This window comes from Pongo pygmaeus, chromosome 7 (genome assembly GCF_028885625.2).
Source record: "Pongo pygmaeus isolate AG05252 chromosome 7, NHGRI_mPonPyg2-v2.0_pri, whole genome shotgun sequence".
NCBI classification, from domain to species: Eukaryota; Metazoa; Chordata; class Mammalia; order Primates; family Hominidae; genus Pongo; species Pongo pygmaeus.
In genome coordinates, this window is record NC_072380.2 from 111,093,350 (window position 1) to 111,105,650 (window position 12,301).

The 12,301-nt window shown below is 38.3% G+C and overlaps 1 protein-coding gene across 1 annotated transcript in view; it reads right to left on the reverse strand.

The window, feature by feature from the left end:
- STK3 (serine/threonine kinase 3) overlaps window positions 1-12,301 on the reverse strand; it is a 356,889-nt gene that overhangs the window by 238,940 nt on the left and 105,648 nt on the right. The window lies entirely within an intron of this gene.

The window sequence follows — 12,301 nt, forward strand, 5'->3', positions numbered from 1 at the left end:
TAAGGAATCACAATAGTGATTTCCCACATCTTCTAACACTGGGGGGGCACTATCACAGCTAATATCTGTTCTGAAAAAGTAAATTCAGATACTTCCCCTGAGATATTTCAGATTCTTGATGAAAATGAAACCAACAGCTTTACATAAAGGAAAGTAAATGAGGGAGGGGGGCGTGCAATGAATCTTCTGCGAGAAGCTCCTACACCAATGTCACTCCTAACACTTCCAAGTTCTGCACTTCTGACCTAATATTGAGAACTCAGAAGAAAAAATGTCAGAGAAAGATTAGGAAAATGGAAACACAAGCAAAGACTATCAGAGGAGGGAAAAAGGGGAGAGCAGAGAAGGCCAAGGAAGAGAGGGATGGGAAAGAAAGAAAATCTTCTTAACAGTTGTAGCAGTAGAGCCACTGCTATCTGTACCAGGCAATGTGCTAAGAGTTTTGCATGCATCCTCTCATTTATTCTTAAAACAATCTTGTAAGGTAGTGTGATATTATGAAATCACAGAAAATATTTAGTCTTTGTAGGTTCTTGGCACAAAATCTCCTAAGACCCTGTGAATTGACTGAGTGAGTGAGAAGTTGAATCAAGATATTTTATCTTTGTTTTCTCACCCTCTCACAAGAGTGAGAGGGGCTGTCTTCTGTCATTCATAATAAGCTCCTTTCAACCATACCAGAATTTTTACTGATCAGGTGACTCTTGGTGGGAGCCTAGATAGCTTTAGGATGGGAGCTGGTTGCCGAAAAAACCAACCAAGTGATTAGAAGTTTGGAAATTTCAGCCCGACCCCTGACTTACAGGAGGGCTGCAGGGAGAGAGGGGGTAGAGATTTAATTAAGCACAAATGTCCAAAGACTCCAAAGACTTAATCAATCATGCCTACATAACAGAATCAACCATAAAAATTCTAAATGATAGGGACTGCTCTCAAGCTTATATTCTATCTATAAGCAACGGGATAATTTGATAGAAAATAGGATAACACAGGAAAATGTCTGTGAAAATTGCTATGAGGACAATAATAGAGAGCTACTGACAGAGAACGACTGAGAAGCTACTTTAGATTGACATTCAAGAAGGCCCAAAAGACATTTTACTGAAGTCTAAATGATATAATGGGGCCAATCATGTGAATGGCTATCTGGGAACATACACGCCACAAAAAGGAAAAAAAAAAAAGATTAAAATATCTTGATTCAACTTCTCAAATTTTCTAAAACACTGAAGAAAAGAGAACACTTCCAAACTCATTTTAAGGGCATTATTCCGATACCAAAGCCAGACAAAGTCACCACAAAACAACTAAGACCAATATCCCTTAAGAACATTGATACAAAAATCCTCAACAAAATACAGCACACCCACTTCAACAGGATCTTAAAAGGTTATACACCATGACCAACTGGAATGTATTCCTGGAATGCAAGGTTGATTCAACATACAAAATCGAACAATGCCATACACCACCTTAACAGAATGAAGAAGAAACCACATGATCATTTCAAATGAAAACAGAAAAAGCATTTGATTAAATTTGACTTCTTTTCATAAAACACACAACTAATATGAATAGAAGGAAACTATCTCACCATAGTAAAAGCTATATACAAAAAACCCAAAGTAAACGTCATACTCAAAGCTGTAAGACTGAAAGCTTTTCCTCAAAGATCAGGAACAATGCAAGGATGCTATTAGGTTGGTGCAAAAGTAATTGCAGTTTTTGCCATTTTTTTTTTTTTTAAGTAATGGCAAAAACCGAAATTACTTTTGCACCAGCCTAATACTTCTGTTCCACATAGTACTGGAGGTTCTAGACAGAGCAATTAGGTAAGAAAAACAAATAAAGGCATGTAAACTGGAAAAAAAGAAGTAAAATTATCTCTGTTCACAGATGATATGGATCATATATGTAGAAAATTCTAAAGATTCCACAAAAAAAACCTATTAGAACTAATAAATAGGGGTGGAGACAAGATGGCCGAATAGGAACAGCTCCAGTCTACAGCTCCCAGCATGAGCAATGCAGAAAACAGGTGATTTCTCCATTTCCAACTGAGGTACCAGATTCATCTCACTAGGGAGTATCGGAAAGTGGGTGCAAGACAGTGGGTGCAGTGCACTGAGCATGAGCTGAAGCAGGGTGGGGCATCATCTCACCTGGGAAGTGCAAGGAGTCAGGGAATTCCCTTTCCTAGTCAAAGAAAGGGGTGAAAGACAGCACCTGGAAAATCGGGTCACTCCTACCCTAATACGGTGCTTTTCCAACGGTGTTAGCAAACCGCACGCCAGGAGATTATATCCTGCGCCTGGCTCCGAGGGTCCTACACCCATGGAGCCTTGCTCACTGCTAGCACAGCAGGGTGAGATCAAACTGCAATGCGGCAGAGAGGCTGGGGGAGGGGCGCCCGCCATTGCCGAGGCTTGAGTAGGTAAAAAAAGCAGCCAGGAAGCTCGAACTGGGTGGAGCCCACCGCAGCTCAAGGAGGCCGGCCTACCTCTGTAGACTCCACCTCTGGGGGCAGGGCATAGCCAAACAAAAGGCAGCAGAAACCTCTGCAGACTTAAATGTCCCTGTCTGACAGCACTGAAGAGAACAGTGGTTCTCCCAGCACACAGCTAGAGATCTGAGAACGGACAGACTGCCTCCTCAAGTGGGTCACTGATCCCCGAGTAGCCTACCTGGGAGGCAGCCCCCAGTAGGGGCAAAATGACACCTCACACAGCCAGGTACTCCTCTGAGACAAAACTTCCAGAGGAACAATCAGGCAGCAACATTTGCTGTTCACCAATATCCACTGTTCTGCAGCCTCTGCTGCTCATACCCAGGCAAACAGGGTCTGAAGTGGATCTACAGCAAACTCCAACAGACCTGCAGCTGAGGGTCCTGACTGTTAGAAGGAAAACTAACAAACAGAAAGGACATCCACACCAAAACCCCATCTGTACATCACCATCATCAAAGACCAAAGGTAGATAAAACCACAAAGATGGGGAAAAAACAGAGCAGAAAAACTGGAAACTCTAAAAATAAGAGCACCACTCCTCCTCAAAAGGAATGCAGCTCCTCACCAGCAATGGAACAAAGCTAGACACAGAGTAACTTTGACGAGATGAGAGAAGAAGGCTTCTGACAATCGAACTACTCTGAGCTAAAGGAGGAAGTACGAACCCATGGCAAAGAAGTTAAAAACCTTGAAAAAAATTTAGATGAATGGCTAACTAGAATAACCAATGCAGAGAAGTCCTTAAAGGACCTGATGGAGCTGAAAACCATGGCACGAGAACTATGTGACAAATGCAAAAGCCTCAGTAGCCGATTCAATCAACTGGAAGAAAGGGTATCAGTGATGGAAGATGAAATGAATGAAATGAAGCCAGAAGAAAAATTCAGAGAAAAAAGAATAAAAAGAAACGAACAAAGCCTCCAAGAAATATGGGACTAAGTGAAAAGACCAAATCTATGTCTGATTGGTGTACCTGAAAGCGATGGGGAGAATGAAACCAAGCTGGTAAACACTCCGCAGGATATCACCCAGGAGAACTTCCTCAACCTAGCAAGGCAGGCCAACATTCAAATTCAGGAAATACAGAGAACGCCACAAAGATACTCCTCGAGAAGAGCAACTCCAAGACACATAATTGTCAGATTCATCAAAGTTGAAATGAAGGAAAAAATGTTACGGGTAGCCAGAGAGAAAGCTCGGGTTACCCACAAAGGGAAGCCCATCAGACTAACAGCTGATCTCTCGGCAGAAACTCCACAAGCCAGAAGACAGTGGGGGCCAATATTCAACATTCTTAAAGAAAAGAATTTTCAACCCAGAATTTCATATCCAGCCAAACTAAGCTTCATAAGTGAAGGAGAAATAAAATACTTTACAAATAAGCAAATGCTGAGAGATTTTGTCACCACCAGGCCTGCCCTAAAAGAGCTCCTGAAGGAAGCACTAAACATGGAAAGGAACAACCGGTACCAGACACTGCAAAAACATGCCAAATTGTAAAGACCATCAATGCTAGGAAGAAACTGTATCAACTAATGAGCAAAATAACCAGCTAACATCATAATGAAAGGATCAAATTCACACATAACAATATTAACCTTAAATGTAAATGGGTTAAATGCTCCAATTAAAAGACACACACTGGAAAATTGGATAAAGACTCAAGACCTATCAGTGTGCTGTATTCGGGAGACCCAACTCACATGCAGAGACACACATAGGCTCAAAATAAAGGGATGGAGGAAGATCTACCAAGCAAATTGAAAACAAAAAAAAGGCAGGGGTTGCAATCCTAGTCTCTGATAAAACAGACTTTAAAACAACAAAGATCAAAAGAGACAAAGAAGGCCATTACATAATGGTAAAGGGATCAATTCAACAACAAGAGCTAACTATCCTAAATATATATGCACCCAATACAGGAGCATCCAGATTCATAAAGCAAGTCCTTAGAGACCTATACAGAGACTTAGACTCCCACACAATAATAATGGGAGACTTTAACACCAAACTGTCAACATTAGACAGATCAACAAGACAGAAAGTTAACAAGGATACCCAGGAATTAAACTCAGCTCTGCACCAAGCGGACCTAATAGACATCTACAGAACTCTACACCCCAAATCAACAGAATATACATTCTTTTCAGCACCACACCACACCTATTCCAAAATTGACCACATAGTTGGAAGTAAAGCACTCCTCAGCAAATGTAAAAGAATAGAAATCACAACAAACTGTCTCTCAGACCACAGTGCAATCAAACTAGAACTCAGGATTAAGAAACTCACTCAAAACCGCTCAACTACATGGAAACTGAACAACCTGCTCCTGAATGACTACTGGGTACATAACGAAATGAAGGCAGAAATAAAGATGCTCTTCGAAACCAACGAGAACAAAGACACAACATATCAGAATCTCTGGGACACATTCAAAGCAGTGTATAGAGGAAAATTTATAGCACTAAATACCCACAAGAGAAAGCAGGAAAGATCTAAAATCGACACCCTAACATCAAAATTAAAAGAACTAGAGAAGCAAGAGCAAACACATTCAAAAGCTAGCAGAAGGCAAGAAATAACTAAGATCAGAGCAGAATTGAAGGAGATAGAGACACAAAAAACCCTTCAAAAAATCAATGAATCCAGGAGCTGGTTTTTTGAAAAGATCAACAAAATAGACCACTAGCAAGACTAATAAAGAAGGAAAGAGAGAAGAATCAAATAGACGCAATAAAAAATGATAAAGGGGATATCACCACCGATCCCACAGAAATGCAGACTACCATCAGAGAATACTATAAACACCTCTACGCAAACAAACTAGAAAATCTAGAAGAAATGGATGAATTCCTCAACACATACACCCTCCCAAGACTAAACCAGGAAGAAGTTGAATCTCTGAATAGAACAATAACAGGCTCTGAAATAATTAATAGCTTACCAACCAAAAAAAGTCCAGGACCAGATGGATTCACAGCCGAATTCTACCAGAGGTACAAAGAGGAGCTGGTACCATTCCTTCTGAAACTATTCCAATCAATAGAAAAAGAGGGAATCCTCCCTAACTCATTTTATGAGGCCAGCATCATCCTGATACCAAAGACTGGCAGAGACACAACCAAAAACACCAGAATTTTAGACTAATATCCCTGATGAACATCGATGCAAAAATCCTTAATAAAATACTGACAAACCAAATCCAGCAGCACATCAAAAAGCTTATCCACCACGATCAACTTGGCTTCATCCCTGGGATGCAAGGCTGGTTCAACATACGCAAATCGATAAACGTAATCCAGCATATAAACAGAACCAAAGACAAAAACCACATGATTATCTCAACAGATGCAGAAAAGGCCTTTGACAAAATTCAACAACCCTTCATGCTAAAAACGCTCAATAGATTAGGTATTGATGGGACGTATCTCAAAATAATAAGAGCTATCTATGACGAACCCACAGCCAATATCATACCGAATGGGCAAAAACTGGAAGCATCCCCTTTGAAAACTGGCACAAGACAGGGATGCCCTCTCTCACCACTCCTATTCAACATAGTGTTGGAAGTGCTGGCCAGGGCAATCAGGAAAGAGAAGGAAATAAAGGGTATTCAATTAGGAAAAGAGGAAGTCAAATTGTCCCTGTTTGCAGATGACATGATTGTATATCTAGAAAACCCCATCATCTCAGCCCAAAATCTCCTTAAACCGATAGGCAATTTCAGCAAAAGTCTCAGGATACAAAATCAATGTACAAAAATCACAAGCATTCTTATACACCAATAACAGACAGATAGTCAAATCATGAGTGAACTCCCATTCACAATTGCTTCAAAGAGAATAAAATACCTAGGAATCCAACTTACAAGGGATGTGAAGGACCTCTTCAAGGAGAACTACAAACCACTGCTCAATGAAATAAAAGAGGATACAAACAAATGGAAGAAGATTCCATGCTCATAGGTAGGAAGAATCAATATCGTGAAAATGGCCACACTGCCCAAGGTAATTTATAGATTCAATGCCATCCCCATCAAGCTACCAATGACTTTCTTCACAGAATTGGAAAAAACTACTTTAAAGTTCATATGGAACCAAAAAAGAGCCCATATTGACAAGTCAATCCTAAGCCAAAAGAACAAAGCTGGAGGCATCACGCTACCTGACTTCAAACTATACTACAAGGCTATAGTAACCAAAACAGCATGGTACTGGTACCAAAACAGAGATATAGATCAATGGAAAAGAACAGAGCCCTCAGAAATAACGCCGCATATCTACAACTATCTGATCTTTGACAAACCTGAGAAAAACAAGCAATGGGGAAAGGATTCCCTATTTAATAAATGGTGCTGGGAAAACTGGCTAGCCATATGTAGAAAGCTGAAACTGGATCCCTTCCTTACACCTTACACAAAAATTAATTCAAGATGGATTAAATAAAGACTTACATGTTAGACCTAAAACCATAAAAACCCTAGAAGAAAACCTAGGCAATACCATTCAGGACACAGGCATGGGCAAGGACTTCATGTCTAAAACACCAAAAGCAATGGCAACAAAAGCCAAAATTGACAAATGGGATCTAATTAAACTACAGAGCTTCTGCACAGCAAAAGAAACTACCATCAGAGTGAACAGGCAACCTACAGAATGGGAGAACATTTTTGCAATCTACTCATCTGACAAAGGGCTAATATCCAGAATCTACAATGAACTCCAACAAATTTACAAGAAAAAAACAAACAACCCCATCAAAAAGTGGGCGAAGGACATGAACAGACACTTCTCAAAAGAAGACATTTATGCAGCCAAAAAACACATGAAAAAATGCTCATCATCACTGGCCATCAGAGAAATGCAAATCAAAACCACAATGAGATACCATCTCACACCAGTTACAATGGCAATCATTAAAAAGTCAGGAAACAACAGGCGCTGGAGAGGATGTGGAGAAATAGGAACACTTTTACACTGTTGGTGGGACCGTAAACTAGTTCAACCATTGTGGAAGTCAGTGTGGCGATTCCTCAGGGATCTAGAACTAGAAATACCATTTGACCCAGCCATCCCATTACTGGGTATATACCCAAAGGATTATAAATCATGCTGCTATAAAGACACATGCACATGTATGTTTACTGCGGCACTATTCACAACAGCAAAGACTTGGAACCCACCCAAATGTCCAACAATGATAGACTGGATTAAGAAAATGTGACACATATACACCATGGAATACTATGCAGCCATAAAAAATGATGAGTTCATGTCCTTTGTAGGGACATGGATGAAGCTGGAAACCATCATTCTCAGCAAACTATTGCAAGGACAAAAAACCAAACACCACATGTTCTCACTCATAGGTGGGAATTGAACAATGAGAACACATGGACACAGGAAGGGGAACATCACACACCTGGGCCTGTTGTGGGGTGGGGGGAGTGGGGAGGGATAGCATTAGGAGATATACCTAATGTTAAATGATGAGTTAATGGGTGCAGCACACTAACATGGCACATGTATACATATGTAACTAACCTGCATGTTGTGCACATGTACCCTAAAACTTAAAGTATAATAAAAAAAAGAACTAATAAATAAATTCAACAAAGTAGCAGTACACAAAATCAACCCATGAAAATCAGATTTTTATACATTACCAATGTGCAATCTGAAAAGGAAACTACAAAAAAAATTCTATTTACAATAGAAATAGAATTTCTTTACTTTAAAGAATAAAATACTTAGGAATTAATTTCACCAAGGAGGTGAAATAGCTGTACAATGAAAACTGCTGAAAAAAAATTTTAAGACATTAATAAATAAAAACCTATCATATCTTCATAGATAAGAAAATTTAATGTTTTTAAGATGCCCATGCTACCCAAAGCAACCTACAGATTCAATGTAATCCCTATCAAAATCGCAATGATGTTTATTGCAGAAATAGAAAAGGTTATCCTAAAATTTGTATGAAATCTCAAGGGGCCCCAAAACAATACTGAAAATAGAAGAACAAAGCTATAATTCTCATAGTTCCTGATTTCAAAACTTATTACAAAGCTATAGTAATCAAAACAATGTGATATTGGCATAAACACAGACAGATAGATGGATGGAACAGACCAGAAAACCCAGAAATAACCCTTATATATATAATCAAATTATTTTCAACAAGAGTGTCAAGAACATTCAATAGGAAATGAACAGTATTTTCAACAAACAGTGCTGGCACAACTGGATATCCGTGTGCTAAAGAATAAGTTGAATCCTTACCTAGCACCATATACAAAAATTAACTGAAAATGGATCAAAGACCTAAACATAAGACCTAAAACTATACCACTCTTGGGAAAAAATAAAACAGGGCAAAAACCTCATGATACTAGATTTGGTAATGATTTCTCAGATACGACCAAAAAGGCACAGAGAACACAAGAATAAAACAGAACAATTGGACTTCATGAAAATTAAAAAAAAAAACCTGCGCATCCAAAGACAATATCAACAGAGTAAAAAGACAACCCACAGAATGGGAGAAAACATTTACAAATTACGTATCTGATAAGACATTAATATACAGAATATATAGAGAACTCCTAAAACTTAACAATAAAAAAATCAAATTCAAAAATGGGTAAAGGACTTGTATAGACATTTCTCCAAAGATATACAAATGGCCAAGAGGCACGTGGAAAGATCCTCAACATCACTAATCATAAGAGAAATATAAATCAAAAACATAATGAGATACCACTTCACACCCATTATGATGGCTATTATCAAAAGACAGAAAAGAACAAATGTTGGCAAAGAAGTAGAGAAATTGGAAACTTTGTGTATAGCTAATGGGAATGTAAAATGGTACAGCCTCTGTGGAAAATAGTATGAAGATTCCTTTAAAAGTTAAACATAAAATTACCTTTTGACCCAGCAATTCCACTTTTGGTTAAATACTCAAAAGAACTAAATGCAGGGTCTCAAAGAGGTGTTTTTGAACAAGTTTCACCTCACGATGAACGTACACCCATGTTCATAGCAGCATTATTCACAATGGCTAAAAAGTGGAAGCAACCCAAATGTCATTTGACAGGCAAATGAGTAAGTAAAATGTGGTAGAAACATACAATGGAATTTTATTCAGCCTTAAAAGGGAAGGCAATTCTGCAATATGCTACAACATGGCTGAACCTTGAGTACATTATGCTAAATGAAGTAAGCCAGTCACAAAAAAAGACAACTAATGTATGATCCTGCTTATATGAAATACTCAGAGTTACCAAAATCACAGAGATAGACAGTAGAACAGTGGTTGCCAGGGGCCGAGGTAGCACAGAATGGACAGTTAGTGCTTAATGGGTACAGAGTTTCAGTCTTACAAGATGAAAAGAGTTAGGGGGATGGATAATGGGGATGCTTACACAACTTTATAAATGTATTTAATGCCACTGAACTGCACACTTAAAAATGGCTAAGATGGCAAATTTTGTTTATGTGTATCTTGGCACAATAAAAATAAAACTGAGGGGGGAAAATGCCTTGATTCAAGAAAAAGCTCACCATATTTGAGTTGAATAAAGAAGGCCGAAGTTTAATGCACCAGAAGACTAGCTCTAGATGAGATCTGAGAGACAGGTAAGGACCAGATCATGAAAGGCTTTACTGGCCATAGGTAAGGAGTCTGGATTATCTGAAAATTCTGGTACTTCCAGGGATTTATTCTCTACCTCAGACTGGATGATCTGACTTGACAGCGCAGACAAAGCAAGCACCATACTCTAAAGCTGCACCATCCAATAGAGTAACCACTAACCACACATGGCTCCTAAACATTTGAAACGTGGGTATTCTAATTTCAGATATGCTGTAAATGTAAAATATACACCAAAGATCAAGGCTTAGTACAAAAAGAATGCAAGTTATTTTGTTAAAAATTCACATATTGATTACCCACTATTTACATATCATGTTATGATATTAATATATTAATGTTGAACATATAAAATGTTAATGTTTAATATAATAAGTATTAAATATGGTATTTCATATTATAATATTGTTATATATTAATATGTTTGATACATTATGAAAGTTAATTTCACTTTTTTTAATGTGGCTACTCAGAAATTTAAAATTACATGTGGCTTGTGTTTCTTTTGGACAGTACTGCACTAGAAAGGGTCCACAAGAATGTTTTGTGAACACTTTGTTCACTGATGTATCCACAATGCTTGGAACTATGCCTGGCATACAGATAGCACTTGATAAATAATGAATGAATGGGTATAGACTTGTCGATACAAAAAGAAAGGAGACACCTTCATCTGATGTTCCCAATCTTTCTAAGTTAGTGGTGTGCAGCCAAATGTGAGGGAGTGGGAGGTAGGAGTGTTGTTTAGGGCCACCACAATGGACCACTACAGACGGTGGGCAAGGTGGTGGTGCTGTCATATGCACCTAGGTTTTCTCATCTGTCCTCATCCTCCACTCTTTGTATAAAGACTAAAAAGCTTGGGGTGTTAATAAAGGCAGCATCAGCCCATAAAATTGTGCCTTATTTAGTTACTTCAGTACAGACCTTTTTAATTACCTAGACTTCAATTTTTATCTCTTAACATTCTACTATTTCCAACCAATAAGTCACTAATTTTCTATTAACTCTGATTTGTTATCTCTGCTCCTGTACCCTATATTTCACTGCTCTACTAAAGAATGTTCAGAATTAAATGAACTGACTGTACTTCGGGGTCTTAGGATCTGTCTGATTTCAATGCTATAAAGCCACTGGACAAATCCACAGCAAGTCTAAAGGAGGATTTTCCAGGGATATTATACTAATTCATGAACTGTCTGGCTTTGCTCAATGACTGAAAGGGTCATTCTAACTCTATGATTCTATGTTATCAAAGTACCTTCATGTAGAGGCAATCCTCACTAAATAAAATTCTCACTCATTTGGGCATCAATCTATGTGTTCATTCAGTAAATATATTCTTGACTGGCTCCACACAGCGCTGATACTCTTCAAGGTGCTGGGTACACACGGACAAGGAAACTGATAATCCCAGTCCTAATGAGCAGACAAGAATATCTGAGGGCATAACCTGAATTTGGCTCTGAACTGTTAAAGGTGGAGCGTGCAGATCTGAAGTTTATATAGCCTCTCTTTCATTATGCTTTCCTCCCTTTGGTAACAAATCCCTCCCACTACTTCAGAGAGTCAATGTCTTCCCATTCGCTTCATATTCTCCTTAATCAAAAAATGATGCAATATCCAGTCATTCATACAAGTACATGAATAGAGCTTAATTTAAATTTATTTTAACAACCCAATTTAGTATTAAGGCTTACAAGCAGTATCTGTACTTTAAGACTTTTAAATTCAATTATGAAATGAAAAGTTCCTATCCCTCAATAAAATCACTTTAAACAACAATAAACAGGTGGAGAAATATTTTCTAGAACGTAAAGGCATACTGTTGTCTTAAATTTTTATATTTCTTTACAGTTTATAAAAAGTATTTTATGTGATTTCTCTACTCAAGCAAATAAGCAGAAACACTTATTATTATTCCTTTTAACAGATGAGGAAACAAATTCAGAGAAATTAAATGGACTACCGAATGTCATACAACTACTAAGTAGCAAACCTCACATTTCTTCAACAATCAATATTACTTCCATCCCACCACTGCCAGATGTCACAAACATAAATATATGAATTAGTCTAATATAAGAAAAATTGGGGCCAGGCATGGTGGCTCACGCCTGTAATCCCGGCACT